A 20,213-nucleotide genomic window follows, 5' to 3' on the forward strand; every position below is an offset into this window, starting at 1 on the left:
GCAGCGTACCTGGTATGAGGTCGTAGAATGGTGTCGATGAGACGCTGGAAGGTGGCGGGTGCCCCATGTAACCCGAAAGGGAGAACATTAAAATGATATAGCCCAGAGGGAGTAGAGAAAGCCGTTTTCTCTTTATCTTCTGGCGTCAAAGGAATCTGCCAGTAACCTTTGGTCAAGTCGAGTGTAGACATGTACTTAGCTTTTCCCAACTTCTCTAAGAGTTCGTCCACCCTTGGAAGGGGATATGTGTCAAACTGGGATATAGAATTGACTCGTCTAAAGTCAATACAGAAACGTATAGACCCATCGGGCTTTGGCACTAATACCACCGGTGAACACCAGGGACTCTGGGAAGGCTCTATAATGCCTAGGTCTAACATCTTTTCTATTTCGTTTTCTACCAGGATCTTTCTAGCTTCAGGGATACGATATGGCCGTAAGCATATGACCTTGCCAGGTGGGGTTATGATTTGATGATGCACCAACTTGGTCCTGCCTGGTATCGAGGAGAACACATGGGCATGATCATGGAGGAGCTGGGTTAATTGCTCACTCTGTTGGATCGAGATTTCACTATTTATGGGAGGCATCTCCTTTCCGCTAGGCTGCTCAGTGGGACACCACCCTATCTCCAATTCCTTAACGGTGTTAACTAGGCATCCCCGGGTTGGTTCTCCCTGTGGTTCTTCCCACTTTTTTAATAGATTGACATGAAAGATCTGTGACCGGTTGGAACTGTCTGTGAGCTGGACCTTATAGGTCACGGGTGTTACTACCCCTATCACTTTATAGGGTCCCTGCCACTTTGCCAGCAACTTGTTGTCTGAACTGGGGAGAAGCACTAACACCTTATCACCTAGGGTAAAGGTCCTTAATTGAGTATTCCTGTCGTAATATCTTTTCTGCTTTTCTTGAGCCTTCTCCATATGTTCCCTCACGTTTTCCCACACATTTTGGATGTTGGTTTTTAACTCCTGGGTATATTCTAAGAGGGATTTTTCTCCATCCTCCTCCTCCCATAACTCTGCAGCCATATCTAACAAGGTCCTGGGCTGTCGTCCGAACAATAATTCAAATGGACTATGGCCCGTGGATGCTTGCTCATGGGTCCTGATAGCGTATAACACTAATGGGAGTTTTCTATCCCAGTCCTTACCTGTCTCTGAAATAGATTTCTTTAGTAGAGTTTTCAGAGTGCGGTTATACCTTTCCACCAAACCATCCGTTTGAGGATGATAAACCGCTGTTCGCAACTGTTTGATCCCCAGAAGTTGACATATTTGTGACATCAAGTTGGACATGAACTGGGTACCTTGGTCTGTTAAGATTTCTCGGGGAAAGCCTATTCGAGAGAAGAACCCTATCATTGCATGGGCTACGCTCTTGGAGTTAATACTGCTGAGTGGGATGGCTTCTGGGTATCTGGTGGCATAATCTACCAATACTAGTATATAACGGTATCCTCTAGAAGAAGGTAGGAGAGGGCCTACAATGTCCATTCCTATTCTTGAAAAAGGGATGTCTATAATGGGAAGCGGTTGTAAGGGAGCTCTTCTTTTGGGACCCGGATCAATCATTTGGCATTTAGGACATTGCTGACAGAATCTCCTAATTTGTGAAAAGACCCCCGGCCAGTAGAACTTCCTCAACAGATATTCTTCCGTTTTCTCTCTTCCATAGTGACCCCCCCCCCTGGCTGGCTATGGGCTAGGTGTAGGACTTGTGGTCTATAAGGTTCGGGGACTAATAGCTGCTTCTTTTCTTCTCGGTTGTTACCAGTGACACGGTATAACAGATTTTTGATTATGGTAAAAGAAGGGCTTTTGTCTTGGGGGTTCCGGGGTCGTGCACTTTTCCAGGCATGGATCAAACTCGGATCTTCTCTTTGACAACTACGGAATGGGGGAAGGTCAGTAAGGGTAAGGACCTTTGTAATTACCCTATTTGGACTCATGTTTCCTTGGGCGTAGACTTTTCTGGTTTCTCTTTTTTCTTTTCGGGAGGGTCTGTATCTAACCACCGGTGGTGTTATAGGCGTACTAGAAAAAGGAGCTCTTTTCCACCATGTACTCATTTCTTCAGAGTCTTTTGTACTGTCAAGAAGTTCCGAAAAGTCAGGGAAGTCGGTTCCTATGATAGCTTCTTCGACTAGCCGTTCCACCACCCCCATCCTTATGGGGACTTCTTTTCCATCCCAGGACAGGGTTGTCCAGATTAGGGGGTATTCTTTTGTATCTCCATGAATACAACATATGGATACCGTAAGTCCTGAAGTAAAAGGGGGGCTTTCCAGTAAATCAGCACGAATTACAGACTGACTGCAACCTGAGTCAATGAGTGCCACTGTGGTTCTTCCATTGACAACAAGTCTCTTCTTGTATCGGGTTTCCTTTCCGCCTGTATAGAAGACTCTCCCCCTAGTGACACCTATTTCCATCGGTTCTGATTTTTCCGTTTTCAGCAGGCAAACCCGGGCGATATGTCCCCACTCTCCACAGCTAAAACACTGTGGTTGTTGCATATAGGATCTTTCTAATCCTCGCAATTTTCCCGGATCCTCGGTTGGTTTCCGCCCCAGGGATGGGGAGGGTCCGGGGTTCTGTCGGATGGGGTTAAGCGTTGGCCGTACGGGAGGGATTTTGAACTCGAGGGAGCGGTGAAAGGCACAGGCTAATTCAATAGTGGTGTTAGTATCTGGACTTGGGTGTTGCTTGATCCAATTACGGGTATTGGTAGGTAGGGCGTCTAGCTATTGTTCTAAGAGAACAACCTCAATGATATCCTCCCTATTGGTCCCAATGGGACCTAGCCACTTGAGTCCCAAGTCCTTAATCCGGAAATACAGGGCCCGGGGATTCTCGGAGGGTCCCCATTTGGCTTTCCTGAACCGGACCCGGTAATGTTCGGTATCAAACCCCACTCGCTCTAGGATACTCTTTTTAATATCCTGATAGGGTGTCGTTCCGCCTGGGTTTACCGCTTGATACGCCGCTTGGAGAGTTCCTGTTAATAACGGGGCGATATATTGGCCCCACCTATCCTGGGGCCAGGTGGCGGAAGTAGCAACCCGCTCGAAATTGGTGAGAAAGGCATCCGGGTCTTCTCCTTCCTGATATCGCTGCAGGACCGAACTGGGTACGTTCGGATGCACCCGGGTGGCGGCAATAGTGTCCGTGAGGTTTTTGATTGCAATCTCATGGACCAACTGATTGTTGGCCATGATAGTGGCCTGACTTTTAAGAGCGCTTTGTAGGGCCTCCCTTTCCACTTTAGCCTCCTTCTGTTGCTCTTCCCACACTACTTGTAGATGCCTCTGCCCTGCGGCTAGCTGCTGCATCATCTCTGATAGGGTGGGTGCACCCTCCATCGTTTTAGGTTACCTGTCGTTGTTCCAATATCCCACTTCTGACACCACTGTAATGGGTTCTTTATCCCGAAACAAATAAAGGGGATATTGGAATAATTGACAGGCGCAGAAGGTGAGGGTTTAGCCAATTTATTCTTGCTTTGGTTTTAAGGATGGAGCTTTTTTATCCCATGTTTCTTGTTCACAAGGATAACGCACTTGTAGTCCAACGAAATTAACAAAGTTTCCTTTTCCTTCTCTTTCAGGGTTTTGGTGATAGTCCATAAGTGACCGGGTCCAGCTTTGGGAAGGTCTCCGATCTTCCTCTACGTCAGTGGGCCAGGCTCTCAAAAAAAATAGAAGAAGGACAACAAAACAGGTAAGTGGGATATATATACTGTCAGTATATAGGGTTAGTAGGGTGGTGGGGGAATAGGTATGAGTGACGGGAAGTGAGGGTATAACTGTCCTTTAGTTTGTGGTTTTCCCTATAGGTGTTCTCAGACATTCCCTTCTTTGCAGAAATCCTCTGGCTGTCGGTTTCTTTGTGAGGTTAGATTTACTTTAGGGCTCTCTGTCATATAGTCTCCCCTTCCCTGCAGGACCTCCCTCTCTTTCCCTTATCCCCCCCTATTCCTAATAACCACCATCTCGCGAACCCCCAGCTGTGGTACGAACGTACCTGAGGTGGCCACGCCCCTCCAGGGACGCGGCCGGCACTTTGGCAGTCTCCCGGCTTTTCTCTGACGGGGGCGGGAGGGCCCCGGTGCTTCTCTCTCTCCTGCGAATCTCCCGATCCTTCAACGGGCTCCTTCCTCTCCGTCCTCGGTGTCCGGGTTTCCTCTTCCTCGGGTCGCGCTTGCCGGGCGTCTTCCTCCGTCTCACACACTCCTTTTCCTTTTGGTCCGTCTTTTCTTTCGGTCGTCGTCTAGACGCCGAAGGCGTCTGACGTCATAGGCTTGCGTCCCTCTTGAGTGTGTCGGGCCCCATCAATGGCGGCCGTCACAATATTTTGAAGACCGGCGTCCGGAGACGTCCGGTTACAATAAGATTAGCACAGTGTTATCTTCGCCGAGCTAGATAGTGACAAAGGGGGTCATTCTGACCTTGGAGGTAAAAGGAGCTTACCGCCGGTCAGAAGACCGCCATAACACCGCCGCGGTAAACCGCCACGGTCATTCTGACCCGCAACTGGCAAACCGCCAAAAACCCGACATCAACAAAATTCCGCCACATCAACAGGCAGCGAAAAACTAGCGATGACCAAACCTCCACCGTCGCGCCAACAGAAATACGCCCATGCCATTCCGACCCACAAATCCCCGCAGCGGTCTTTCAACCGCGGTATTCCATTGGCAGTACACACCGCCGCGGTCAAAATACACACACCTTTACAAAACACTACCACATTGGACAATTCAAAATACACACACCTGAGACACATACACACACCACTCCCACACACCCAATACAATATAAAACACACACCCACATCACCCACAAACCCTTACGACCACAATTGCGACTGAAGGACAGAGAGAGACAGCACAGAATAGAGTAGACCATCACACAGAGGCAAATCACAACATCACCCACACAATATCCACGCACAAAACACCATACACCACCACACTCACCACACTCTACAACACATACACCACCCCTCACCTCATCCACACCACCCCATGGCACCCCAAAGACACCCCAGGTTCTCTGACGCAGAACTCAGGGTCATGGTGGAGGAAATAGTTCGGGTAGAGCCCCAGCTCTTCGGGACACAGGTGCAGCACACCACCATTGCCAGGAAGATGGAGCTATGGCAAAGAATAGTGGACAGGGTCAACGCTGTGGGACAGCATCCACGAAATCGGGACGACATCAGGAAGCGGTGGAACGACCCACGGGGGAAGGTGCGTTCCATGGTATCAAGGCACAACATTGCGGTGCAGAAGACTGGCGGCGGACCCCCACCTACTCCCCCAGAATTCACAGCATGGGAGGAGGAAGTCTTGCACATCCTGCATCCTGAGGGCCTCGCAGGAGTAGGCGGAGGAATGGACTCTGGTAAGTCAAATCTTCACTACTTCATTCCCCCCACCCCACCTGCATGCCAAATCATACCCCCACCCTCACCCCCACCCCCACCCCCATCACACCAACTCCTTGCAAATGGCTCACCATCACAACCCACCCATCCCAAAACCTAGCCCTGCATGCGTCCCCAAAGCATGGACACCCATCACCAAAGCATGCCCACTGCACATACCCATCTCACCCACAAGCCACCGTCACAAAAGCCCCCACAAGGGAATGCCAGCACTGGGGTACACGGCCACCCACCCATTACACGAAATGGCACACTCAGAAGCAATAACCATACTCTTATACCCCTGCAGGACCCAAACACCACCACACCGCCCAGGAGGGTCCAGAGATGTCCATCCCACCCCCAGAAGAGGCCCCCAGTGATGACAGCAGCTCTGTCTCCCTGGACCCAGATGACCAGCCCGGCCCATCGGGGACCTCAGGACAGTCGGTTCCCCACAGACAGCCACAGGCTACAGCAGACCTAACCCCCTCTGGGAACACCAGCACAGCTCCCACCCAGCGGGCCCATGCCTCTGTCTCCAGGACACGTCAATCAGCGGTGTGTCCACCACTACAGGGCACCCAGGTTGACCCACCACCCCAACAACAACAGGGACCTGGGGGCAGTGGTAGTGGGCACACGGTCCAGGGGACAGAGGCCCAGGGAAACAGGGGAACTGGGACGGCTGCTGTGCGACAGGGGGGGGACAGGCCCAGGGAACCGACTCTACAAGAGGCCCTCTCCTCCATCATGGGAGCATACCACCGCTCCCAGGAGACGATGGCTACGGTACTGGCCAGGTTCCAGGAGATCCAGGTACTGCAGGAGGAACAGTACATGGGGTTCAGAGAGGAACTGAGAAACATTAGTTCCGCAATGGGGACCATCGTCGTGGCTCTTAACCAGATAGTCACCACATTGCGGGACCATGTGGCACCACAAAGGGCCCCTGTCACTAGCATGAACCCAGACCAGGCTACCACCTCCGCCGGCGCTAGTGGACAGGAGGCCCCCACACAACGACAGGCCACCAGAACCCCACCTCCTGCAGAAGAAGAACCACCCCGCAAGCGGTACCTGAGATCTCAGAAGAAGACAGAGTAGGATGCCAAGACCCCCGCCAGCAAAGGATACCCCCTGATGTCATCCCACTGTCCCACATTGTCACCCTGTCCAAACTTAAACTGCCCCTGCTCCATCCTTCCACAGGCATATGGACAATGCACCTGTGAGACTGAAAACTGGACTCTGCCATGGACATTACTCCACCATCACCCATCACCGTTTTTCAATCATGTCCCTAAATTTAGCACTTTAATAAAATCACTTATTGCACTTAAAAAATCTGGAGTCTGCTTGTATTTTGAACAAATGTATTAGACATAACGGTGCCAAAATGTTCAGTTACATTGTGATGACAACATACCACTGTCACACAGCTGTAGTCCATGGACAAACAAAGCAGAGGTCACGCAGTGGGGCCCACAGCTATGAAAACGGAAGGGAAAGTCACAACTCAGTTAACAGGAACTGGGGGGAAACACAGACAGTAGAGAGGCAGGAGACTTTAAGTAAACATAAAATGCCGGGGTTGATTGGTACCTGTGTGCTACTGAAAATACTGTTGTATCACTGTGTCCCTGTTGTCTGTGTCGTCCCCGTCATCTTCCTCCTCTTCACTCTCCACAGGCTCCACAGCTGCTACAACACCACCATCTGGACCATCCACCTGCAGGAAAGGCACCTGGCGTCGCAAAGCCAGGTTGTGAAGCATAGAGCAGGCCACGATGATATGGCACACCTTCTTTGGTGAGTACATTAGGGATCCACCTGTCATATGCAAGCACCTAAACCTGGCCTTCAGGAGGCCGAAGGTCCGCTCGATCACCCTCCTAGTCCGCCCATGGGCCTCATTGTACCGTTCCTCTGCCCTGGTCCGGGGATTCCTCACTGGGGTCAGTAGCCATGACAGGTTGGGGTAACCAGAGTCACCAATTAGCCACACACGGTGTCTCTGTAGCTGTTCCATCACATAAGGGATGCTGCTATTTCGCATGATGTACGCGTCATGCACTGACCCAGGGAACTTGGCATTTACATGGGAGATGTACTGGTCAGCCAAACAGACCACCTGGACATTCATCGAATGATAACTTTTTCTGTTCCTGTACACCTGCTCACTTTCACTGGGGGGAACCAAAGCCACATGGGTCCCATCAATGGCACCAATGATGTTGGGGATATGTCCAAGGGCATAGAAATCACCCTTCACAGTAGCCAAATTGCCCACCTCAGGGAAAACAATGTAGCTCCGCATGTATTTCATCAGGGCAGACAACACTCTGGACAAAACCTTAGAAAACATAGGCTGAGACATCCCTGATGATATGGCCACTGTTGTTTGGAATGATCGACTTGCCAAAAAATGGAGTACTGACAGCACCTGCACCAGAGGGGGAATCCCTGTGGGTTGGCGAATGGGGGACATCAGGTCTGGCTCCAGCTGGGCACACAGTTCCTGTATAGTGGCTCGGTCAAGTCTGTATGTCAGTATGACATGTCTTTCTTCCATTGTCGACAGGTCCACCAGCGGTCTGTACACGGGAACATTCCTCCATCTCCTCGCAAGTCCCAGCGGACGGTGCCTAGGAAGGACAACATGGAGCACAGAGTCAAGCAACCCACAGGTACGTAACCACAGCTTGCACAGAACACGATTCGCTATGCATTGAATGGCTTGTATGAGTGGCAATGCAACGCCTAGGCCTGTGTGACGCAGTAGAAATTAAGCCATGTGGGCCCTTGAAATGGCGGCTGCCTGACCTGTGAAGTGTGACAATGGGATGTGAGGTCAATGCGCTGGCGTGGCACACCGTGGCGGTAGGCGGTCGAAGACCGCGGCGCAAAGCAGCATTGGTTAACATTGAACCCTATGGGTCTCAGGAGCCAATGACGATGTGCGCCGGCGGTCGCGGTACGCACCTCCGCGGTACGCACCGCCGCGGGCGTGACCGCCATTTTCTATCTGCTTAATCACTCGAGACCTGATCATCCACAGGAGAGGACCTATACTGCAAGTGCTGCTGTGACCTCGGTCTGGAAGAGACAATGGCTGCTGCGACTGGGGAAAGGGCCCCTGCCTTCACATCTGAGGAATTGGAGAAACTTGTTGATGGGGTCCTCCCCCAGTATGCGCTACTCTACGGTCCTCCAGACCAACAGGTAAGTACACTGGGACCATGCTTTGTGGGCAATGCCTGGGTTGAGTGGGGTGAATGAACGATGGTGCGGAAGGGAGCGTATGAGGCATGCATCAAACGACAGATGAGACCATGTGCCACATGGCAAGTGTGGGGATTGGGGGACACTCACATCGAGCATGCAGAAAATTCTGATATTGTATTTTCTCTCCCTGTACGTGTCACATAGGTCAGCGCCCATCAGAAAGTCGACATTTGGCGTGCCATCGCCAAGGACGTCCGGACCCTGGGGGTCCACAACAGACGGGGCACCCACTGCCGTAAGAGGTGGGAGGACATCCGCCGCGGGTGCAGAAAGACCGCGGAGGCTCTGCTGGGGATGGCCTCCCAACGTAGGAGGGGTGCCACGCGTCAATTGACCCCCCTGATGTCTCGGATCCTGGCGGTGGCCTACCCAGATTTGGATGGGCACGTGAGGACATCACAGCAGACACAAGGGGGTGAGTACACTCTCATTCTGCTGACTATGCGTGCAGTGGAGGTGTCTGGGTGGGGGAGCAGGGCTGTGAGTATCCCTAGGCCAGGCCGATTTCTGAAGGCTAGGCCCCTCCGTAAGGCATGGCCCTGTGCCCCCGCCCCCCACCTCTGTAGGGTGCCAAGTACAGCTATCCATGGCCCTGTGTCACCTATGTGTGCAGTTGTCGTCCATAGGCTTGTAGGCCATGTCCCACTGATTGAGTAGTGTACCCCAAGTGCGCGGCGTAGTGCAGGGGGCTTCTGTGTCTGTCCTCTCCGCCAACTGTGTTGCCAATGCATGCATTCAACATGTCCTTATTTCCCCCCCCCCCCTTTTTTTGTCTGCTCTTCCTGTTCATGTGTGCATTAGCATCATCTGGCGGAGGAGAAGTGGCATTGGAGCACGAGGGAGCTGCATCTCACATGGCCCCGGAGGGCCATGCAACGGACTCTGATTTGACCAGTGAGACGGAGGGCGAGGGGGGCTCCACAACGGAGACACGTGGAGACATCAGCGACACCGACACGTCCTCGGAAGGGAGCTCCCTTGTGGTGGTGGCAACATCCGTGCCCACCGCAACAACAGGTACAGCCGCCACCCAGCGCACCAGCTCCGCCCTCCCAGCAGCCCCTCAGCGTTCGCCCCGTGCCCGCTCGCACACCAAGGCGGGCATCTCCTTCGCCCCAGGCACCTCAGGCCCTGCCCCAGTTACCCCTGCTGCCCTCAGTGAGGAGGTCATCGACCTCCTCCGGACGCTCATTGTTGGGCAGTCTACCCTTTTGAATGCCATCCAGGGGGTGGAAAGGGAGGTGCATCGGAGCAATGCATACCTGGAGGGCATTCATTCGGGTCAGGCTGCCCATCAGCGATCGTTCAACGCTCTGGCCTCAGCACTGACGGCAGCCATTGTCCCTGTCTCCTGCCTCCCTCCTCCAACTCCCTCCACCCAGTCCCACTCCCCTGTTCCTCTGCCTATCCCAGACACACCTACAGACCAGCCTGCACACACCTCAACACCCAAGGTCAGCTCATCCAAACATAAGCACCACACATCACAGAAGCATTCACACAAGCAACATCCACATGCAGACATGCCAAAAGCCACTGCCTCCTCTGTGTCCCCCTCCTCCTTGTCTCCCTCCTCCCTCCCTGTGACGTCCCAACTCACACTTGCATGCACCACTTCATCAGCCACTACGACCATCACCAGCACACCCACCAGAACACTCCGCACACGTGCAGTCACCACCCCCACTGCCATTTACACGTCCCCTGTGTCCTCTCCCAGTGTGTCTGTCACCCCCTCTTCCAAACCACACAAACGCAGGCAGCCACCCACCCAACAGCCATCCACCTCACGACAGCCTCCGTCACAAGCACCTACACCCATAGACAGCACACTTGACTCTCCTACAACCACATCCTCTTCCTCCACTCCCATACCCACTGCACCTACCCTTCCCATTGCTCCCAAAAAGTTTTTCCTCTCCAAAATTAACCTCTTTCCATCACCTGACCCACCCCCTCCATCTCGTAAAAGTCCAATCTGCACCTCAGCCACCACAACCCCTGGACCTACAAGGACCATAGTCCGGGGATATTGGAGTCCCCCACCTTCGAGGGCAGCCACATCGGCCAGCAGCAAAGGGACAGCCAGCCCACCCCCTGGGAAAAAAAAAAAAAAGCCAAGGGCCGGCGCGAGAAAACAGAGATGGCAGCCTCCACAGGCACCACCCTGGCACCGTCAGGGAGTGGGGTGCCACCTGGCACATCTCCAAAGGGAGGCAAGGGCCACAGAGGATCAGGCAAGGATGGCAAGGGCAGCACGGCCGACAAGTCCGGCAGCAGGCGAGCTGCCCAGGAGGGCCTCACCAGCCCCATTCCAGGGGTGAAGGAGGACACCCACGGGCACGGGCCACCAGCACAGGAGGGCCCAGCAAGCGAGAAGTCGGATGGCGAGTGAACACCATCTATTGGCCGGATCTGGTGCCCTGGAGACACATGTGAAGCACCGCTGAACAGGGCCCTTCAAGACAAGCACCGCTGAACAGGGCACCGCCGTGTCAAGAACCGCTGAACAGGGCCCTTCAAGCCAGGCACCGCTGAACAGGGCCCCGCTGTCTCAAGAACCGCTGAACAGGGCCCTTCAAGACAGGCACCGCTGAACAGGGCCCTTCAAGACAAGCACCGCTGAACAGGGCACCGCCGTGTCAAGCACCGCTGAACAGGGCCCTTCAAGACAGGCACCGCTGAACAGGGCACCGCCGTCTCAAGAACCGCTGAACAGGGCCCTTCAAGACAGGCACCGCTGAACAGGGCACCGCCGTCTCAAGAACCGCTGAACAGGGCCCTTCAAGACAGGCACTGCTGAACAGGGCACTGCCGTGTCAAGAACCGCTGAACAGGGCCCTTCAAGACAGGCACCGCTGAACAGGGCACCGCCGTCTCAAGAACCGCTGAACAGGGCCCTTCAAGACAGGCACCCCTGAACAGGGCCCTTCAAGACAGGCACCGCTGAACAGGGCACCGCCGTGTCAAGAACGCTGAACAGGGCCCTTCAAGACAAGCACCGCTGAACAGGGCACCGCCGTGTCAAGAACCGCTGAACAGGGCCCTTTAAGACAGGCACCGCTGAACAGGTCACCGCCGTCTCAAGAACCGCTGAACAGGGCCCTTCAAGACAGGCACCGCTGAACAGGGCCCTTCAGGACAAGCACCGCTGAACAGGGCACCGCCGTGTCAAGCACCGCTGAACAGGGCCCTTCAAGACAGGCACCGCTGAACAGGGCACCGCCGTCTCAAGAACCGCTGAACAGGGCCCTTCAAGACAGGCACCGCTGAACAGGGCACCGCCGTCTCTGCACCGCTCCGCTTGGCCCTTCATCTCAAGCACCGCTTCGCTGGGGCCTTCATCTCAAGCACCGTTCCGCTGGGCCCTTCATCTCAAGCACCGCTCCGCTGGGTCCTTCATCTCAAGCACCGCTCCGCTGGGCCCTTCATCTCAAGCACCGCTCCGCTGGGCACCGCCGTCTCTGCACCGCTCCGCTTGGCCCTTCATCTCAAGCACCGCTCCGCTGGGCACCGCCGTCTCTGCACCGCTCCGCTGGGCCCTTCATCTCAAGCACCGCTCCGCTGGGGCCTTCATCTCAAGCACCGCTCTGCTGGGCCCTTCATCTCAAGCACCGCTCCGCTGGGCACCGCCGTCTCTGCACCGCTCCGCTGGGCACCGCCGTCTCTGCACCGCTCCGCTTGGCCCTTCATCTCAAGCACCGCTCCGCTGGGCCCTTCATCTCAAGCACCGCTCCGCTGGGCACCGCCGTCTCTGCACCGCTCCGCTGGGCCCTTCATCTCAAGCACCGCTCCGCTGGGGCCTTCATCTCAAGCACCTCTCCGCTGGGGCCTTCATCTCAAGCACCGCTCCGCTGGGCACCGCCGTCTCTGCACCGCTCCGCTGGGCACCGCCGCCTCTGCACCGCTCCGCTGGGCCCTTCATCTCAAGCACCGCTCCGCTGGGCCCTTCATCTTTAGCACCGCTCCGCTGGGGCCTTCATCTCAAGCACCGCTGACACATTGGCAGAAGGGGCAGGCCCGGATCATTGTCGGACAGGGCTGCACGATACACTCTGGGCACCAACACCAAGAGTCCTCCACTACCGCTGGAGTCTGTCATCCACTTGTGAGACTGTGGCTTTGCACTCCCCAGGATGGCACAGTGGACAACCCACCCACTGTAGAGACTTGAGAGACTGTGGCTTTGCACTCCCCAGGATGGCACAGTGGGCAACCCACCCACTGTGGAGACTTGAGAGACTGTGCCTTTGCACTCCCCAGGATTGAACATTGGCCGTGGAGGCCCCTCGTGGATCTGGCGTCGTGGACTCATGTGGCTGAGGTGGCCCTCCTTCTCTTCCCCCTGAGGTGCCTGTAGTTTTCCTATCTGATGCCCCTGCAGTGTTCTCTCCAATGGATTTGGGTCTCATGTGTGGGCTTTGCCCATGTGTTGAGGACCATTGGCCCACGTACAATGACAGAAAGCCAATTCTGACGGGACAATATACATATGTGTATATAGTTATGGGATGTTCGTCTTACTTATTTACTTTGCCTTACAATATATTTGTATTACACTTACTTATTATTTTGTCTTTGCATTCTTCCGGGGGGTGTCACTCCGAGTTGTCACGTATGTGTGTGCCCGTAATCTTTTCTCCTCCCCCCTCCCGTGTGTCGTAGGTGCAGTACTCACCGTTGTCTTCTGCGCCGGCGTTCGTGCTCCTGGTAGAGGAGCAGGTAGACAATAGCTGGTAGGATGTGTAGTTCTGGTTCCATGCTGTCCAGATTCCTCGTGGAGTGTGTAGAGGTGAGCGTTTTCCCGTTCGTAGTCTGTTTCCGCCGTGTTTTTATCGGCGGGGCTCCCGCCCCAGAAAAGGTGGCGGATTGGTGAGTTGTGATAGGGTGGGCGGTACATTGTCTGCCGCCTGTCTGTTGGCGGTGACTGCCGCGCTGCTTGTCTGTACTGCCGTGGCGGTCGGAGTGTTAAAGTGGCGGGCTGTGTTGGCGGTTCCCGCCAGGGTCGGAATTCAATTTTTTGGGCCGCCTGCCTGTTTGCGGGTTGGCCACCGCTTTAACACCGACCGCCAGGGTTGGAATGACCCCCAAAGTCTTTTGCCATTTGTACAGCAAAATCTTTAAGCATAGGATTGACATAGTGTCATCCTCGCCGAGCTGTAAAATGTCAAAAGCCATTTACCACTCCAGGCACAGTATTACGGCTTTGGACTGGTCAAATACCGTCCAAGCCAAACTGGAATGAGTAAAGCAACCCCTAACACGTGTTTCGCTCTCATTAGAGCTCTTCAGAGAGGTATAGCTTTGTCCAGACACAAGGGAGCACCCAGTATAAGTCAAACCAAGGTCCTTTCAGGGTTAGAGTGACGCATAAATTATGCAAAAAACAAAGGAGAACTCTGGGAAGTTCCCAATTTTAGGTGGAGAGCTGCTCTAGTAAGGAGCACCCTGCAACACCAGCAACAATCTAAATTTGCTCACCTACAATGTCTGCTTATCTAGCAAAGTTTTTAAGCATAGGATTAGCACAGTGTTATCTTCGCCGAGCTAGATAGTGACAAAGTCTTTTGCCATTTGTACAGCAAAATCTTTAAGCATAGGATTGACATAGTGTCATCCTCGCCGAGCTGTAAAATGACAAAAGCCATTTACCACTCCAGGCACAGTATTACAGCTTTGGACTGGTCAAATACCGTCCAAGCCAACCTGGAATGAGTAAAGCAACCCCTGACACATGTTTCGCTCTCATTAGAGCTCTTCAGAGAGGTATGGCTTTTGTCATTTTACAGCTCGGCGAGGATGACACTATGTCAATCCTATGCTTAAAGATTTTGCTGTACAAATGGCACTGTCACTGGTGTTGCAGGGTGCTCCTTACTAGAGCAGCTCTCCACCTAAAATTGGGAACTTCCCAGAGTTCTCCTTTGTTTTTTGCATATATATATATATATATATATATATATATATATATATATATATATATATCTCGTCTGTATTTTGTGAATGTTAAAATGTCTTTTTCTTTTGAACTGTGTTAATGATGTAATGTCTATATAGGATGTAATACAACATGTTGTCTAATGTATTATGATAATCAAAAAATTCCTAGCTATCGTAACGGAAAGTTTAAATTCTATTAAGGACTCAGAGACATAGATTAGGCTTTACTTACTCCATTTTATTAAGCCAGCAGCCATGAAGCTTTAAAACGATCTCAAAACTACATTTTCCTGTAGACACTGGGAAAACATAAACAGTTCATCTAATCAGGACAGTGAATGCCCTCACAATGTTCTTTCGAAGATGCTCCACCCTCCTCTTACTTCCTGCGAACACAGACGATCCGCCGCTGAGTCATTCCTGTTTACTGGAATCTGTCCCTGATAAGACAAATGAGCAGTCTGAGGTACTTGTGAAAGTAAATTTGCTAAGTCAAGGTATGAAAACAGTGTTAAGGACTTCAATAGGTAATGAAACATATTAAGAAACATATTAACAAAAAACACTTAAAACATTTTAATCCTGTCAGCCTGCAGATTCATCAACCAAATGACTTTTATATTCTAGGATGCATTACACTGGGTGTATATATTAGCCAAGCAAAAAGGGTGGGCTAATCCTTGCCTCTGAATCCTTAATACAATTGAAATTTTCCGTTACTATAGCTAGGACATTTTACATTCCATGTCAGGACTGGAGGCGAGGATTAGGCTACTTTAAAGCTTTTCCACCACCAGAGATGCTAGATTTGTAACTGGCTTGACGTAAAACCTTTTGAAGGTAGAGACTGAAGACCAATCTGCTGCATTGAGAATGTCTTTCAATCTGGCTCCTAAATTAAAAGCTTTGAAGGGCGTAGCCCCCCCTCACAGAATGAGCTCCAGACTTGGAGGTGTAAATTCCTGCTTCCCAAAGGGGCCCATCGGACCCATCTAGCAATGGTAGGGTGGGATACCGGTCTGTGAGGTTTAGTGAGAGCAATTAGTCCTGCACCTGGAGGATGTAATTCCTCTGTCATAGACTCATATGCTTGCAGAGTCCTAACCACACATAACTTTGGAACATCCAAAAAAGCAGGATATGACACGTTCCTTGAATTACATTTTGTTCTTCTAGAAATGTTGGTTACCCCTTCCGGAGTGAATATTCTACCTGTTAAATCCATGGCTCTCAATTCTCAAACTCTACAACAGGATATCAAACACAACAGAGTTGCTAGTTTCGTCAACAACTGCATCCTGGATATGTACTTATTAGATGGCCATGACTTCAACTGGCGAAGTCCATATTAACGTGCCACAACTTTGAATAATGGGGTTGTCGAGGAGCGGACAACCTAATCCCCCCTAAGAAGCTTACTTACCAGACTATGTTCACCAACTGGGTATCTCTCTACCGGCATATGACCTGACAAAATGGCCGATCCAAAGGTGTTGATGGATCTATAAGCCAAATCTTCGGAGGCTAGGGAAGCCAAGAAATTCAGGATGCATACAATGTCTGCCCCCACAAGATTCAGCTGTCGTTGACAACACCAGCCCATCCATCTTGACCAAGCAGAGCAGTATCTTTTATTTGTGCGAGCTCTGGAGAGCAATGCAGCAGCTTCCAACGTTCCCTGTAATCCACCATACCATGAGACAGAGAGAGCGAGATAGCACCAGATGAGGCTGACTCCCTTGGGGATCTAGGAGGAGATCCGGTAACAGGGGTAGAGGGTTTGGAAAATCCCAAGAAAGTTCCATCAGAACTAGAAACCAGATTTTAGATCTCCGAACCAGCGTAATCACCACTGGGTCTGCCCTCTGATGATGCAACTGAGTGGACAGCTGCATGATCATCGTAAAAAGGGGAAAAGCATAACCCCTCTCTTTGATCCAATCTTGTTAGAAAGGCATTGATCGCAACTGCATTGCAATCTGGTGTCCAGCTGTAATACCTCTCCAATTGATGACCCAGGCGAGAGGCAGAGAAATTGATAGAAAAAGGGCCCCAATGGTCTTGAAGGCCCTGAAATAACCCTTGTTGAAGTTTCCAAAGGCTGGCATCCTGCCAGTGCCAGGAGTGCCAATCCGTCAACTGATTGGATTTTTCCAGGAGATGTTCTTCTACAACAGAAATCACACAGTAATTCCAAAAGGCCCGAGCCAGATCTGACAGAGTTTTTACCTTGTTCTGCTGAGGTGATTGACATAATGGACCGTTGCTACATTGTCCATCTTGAGGAGGACACAACAATGGGCCCCAGTCCTTGGTCCAACATTTCACTGCAAAGGATCCTGCCATAAATTCCAGGCAGTTTGTTTGGTGGAAGACTATTTTCTTTCTGTCAAGAATTCCCCGCAGCATGTCCCCCAACCTTTGCTACTGGTATTCAATTCTATCACAAGATCAGGTTGGGATCGAAAGACTGCTCTGCCATTCCATACCATTGCAGTTCCTCCCTTGCCTCCTCCGAGAGGGGAATGGGCTGGGAGTAGGTGAGACGCTTCTGCAAGTGGAAGATCGTCAGGCGTTGCAGCTCCCTGTAGTGCAGGGGTCTGAAGATGAAGGCCCACTATTCAGGCCAGATGACGCAGAGAGATCAAAGTTCTGGTCAGGGTCCATTTGAGCTTGTGTTTAATGCTGGAGAGCTTTCGAGAAGGAAGGCTCAGGGTAGTCTTGACCGAGTCCATCATGAACCCCAGAAATTGCATGTTCTAGGTTGGAGCTAAGGAAGATTTATTTTCATTGATCACAAAACCCAGAGACTCCAACAAATCTATGGTAATTGTAAATGGTAAGACAGGCGTCTCGGACATTGATTGAGAATGAGAATGTCATCAAGACAGACAATTAGTCTAATGCCTCAAGCTCTCAAGTGTTTGACTATTGGTTTCATCACCTTTGTAAAACACCATGGAGAGGAAGATAGTCTGAAAGGAAGGGAGGTAAACTCGAATATCTGTGACCTCCATTGAAACTGCAGGAACCACCTGTGAGGAGGAAAGATGGGCACTGTTAGATAGGCGTCCTTGAGATCCAGACAGACCATCCAATTGTTTACCAGCAACAAATCCCTGAGAAGGTGAATATTTTCCATCTTGAAGTGGCGATAAATCAACCACATTTGTTGAACTCTCTCAGGTTGATGACTAGGCGCTGACCCCCATTCCCTCTTTTCCACTAGAAAAAGATTGCTGAGAAAACCTTGGGGATGGAGGGAGGTTGGTACAACTGTCTCTTCTCCAAGAGCTGTCAGATCACAACATCTATTAAGCCCATCTGAATGGGAACAAAATTGGGCTTTGGGCGGAGAGTTTGGGTTGGAAAACCATAGAACTGTATTTGGAAGCCCCTGATTTACTGAAGGACCCAAGCATCTGAGGTGAGAATTTGCCAATTGTGAAAGAACTCCATCAACCTGTCTCCAACTCGTAGTCCCTCTGAGACCTGACCCACATGCTACAATTTGCATCCTCCCAGGAAAGGGTCTAAAATGGATTTACAAATGTGGCAAGAGCTAGTATGATAAACCTTACAAACAAAATTGAGGCTACTGTGTCCTTTTTTAAGGGAGAATCACAGTTCAGTATGAGTTTTTGACCTGTCCGAAGCTGCAGATATTGGGAAATGACCATTGCTGGTGTCCAAGTGACAGCACATTCTGTGAACTCAGGTGCACTGCTCACTTTCCATCCCACTACAATATACAATAATGGTGTATTGAGTAAAAAGGCAACATCCATAGAGAGGTGAAATCATATGAACATAAAGGAAGAAATATGTATCTTTCATTTTCGTAATGTGCCTCAATAAATAGGAGTCCCTCTGACAGTGTACATCTTGCAAGATGGTACCAATGCTGTGGTATTTTGATTCGATCAACATGGATTATTTAGTCCTGAGTAAGAGCAGTGAATTCTTCCTGAGGGCATACATGATGCCCTAGGAAGCCAAGGCACCGAACAGTAAATCAGTGCCCAACTTTAAGGATAGCTGTACTTCAAATAGCATCTCATGACACATAGATGGCCACGGGGAAACACTTGATTTCAAGGAGGAGACAAAGCTTCAGGTTCTGATGGAACCAATGCAGCCAGCAGTACATAGAAAACTAAATAGGTGTATAATGAACTACCTGCAGACAATAATCAGTTCACCCTAGACAAAGAAGATTGCTCCAGCCTACAGATGAGCCAAAGGTTATTGAGGTGTTGTTGGAGTATCAGCATCCAAAGGAGAGAGTCTGATAAAACTAGTAGCAGAACCTTGCAGCTGCCTTTAGTTGCAGCTCTAGAAAGTGGCATCGAATTGGCAGGTCACCAGTACTCAACAGCCACCATAACCTACTATGTCATTTGAATTTGGGGCAGGTTAGTATAGAAGCAAGAGTCAAGAGATTAAACAGCCAATTCAGTATAGATTCTTTGCAATGGCCAACACCAGAAACAACAGGCAAAAATGAAAGGGGACACCCTCAAAGCCTCTCTACCCCTGGGCTAATATCTAACAACTAGAATTGGGGAGCACAAGGAGAAATCAACAGAAAGCTTTTATTGCAAAACAAAACTAATTTGCATAACTATAAAGTTGCAAAGCTTAAATAAAATCACAAATCACTACACATCTTTGTTTGGCCATTTGTATATATTTACTAATTCTATGTCAGGACCAGAGACGAGGATTAGGCTTTACTTTCTTAACTTTATTAAGCCACCAGCCATGAAACTTTAAAACAATCTCAAAACTACATTTCCCATTAGACACTGGACTGGGAAAACATAAACAAACAGTTAATTCAATCAGGATAGCAAATGCCTCCACAATGTTCCTCGGAGACGCTCTACCCTTCTCTTTCTTTGCTGCTCCAGCAGCCTTCGATAAGTGTCTTTTTCTGTGTTCCGGCCAATATTGTCGGTTTATGCCTTTAATAGCTTGTTTGGGCAATGTTTACTTATGCGTTGAGTTTCAGTGAAGAATTGATTAGAACAGTGGTTCCCAACCTGTGGTCCGCCTCCTCAGAGTGTCCACGACTGCTTAGAAAATGAAATCATATTAACAGATTAGGTCCCCAGTTTTCAGCAATGACTCAGTGGGGGGTCCTGGATTACAATAATGATTCAGTTGGGGTCCCTGGGCTCCAGTAATGATAAAGTGGGGGTCTACAGAAGTCAAAAGGTTGGGAACCTCTGGATTAGAACAATTGGGTTTTCTTGCCATTAACGTGTGCCTTCCTTTTCAGCAGGGCCGCGGGAACGTTCTCACTCCTTCGTGGACGCTTTTGTGGTGTGGTGTGGTCTTCCAGCCGCAAGTGGACCCACGCATTTGAATTAATGCACTCTGCGTGTCCTCCCCCTGGGCGGCCAGCACATCATTTTCACCCGATCCCCTTGGCAGGTAAAGTGCGCCCAGCTGCGTCTCTTCATTATGTTGCCCTATTCACAATATTTACAGTTCTCACAGACAAGAGCTGCCGCCTAGAGATGAACACCTGTTTCACGGTTGGATCAG

The sequence above is a fragment of the Pleurodeles waltl genome, chromosome 6 (assembly GCF_031143425.1).
Source record: "Pleurodeles waltl isolate 20211129_DDA chromosome 6, aPleWal1.hap1.20221129, whole genome shotgun sequence".
NCBI classification, from domain to species: Eukaryota; Metazoa; Chordata; class Amphibia; order Caudata; family Salamandridae; genus Pleurodeles; species Pleurodeles waltl.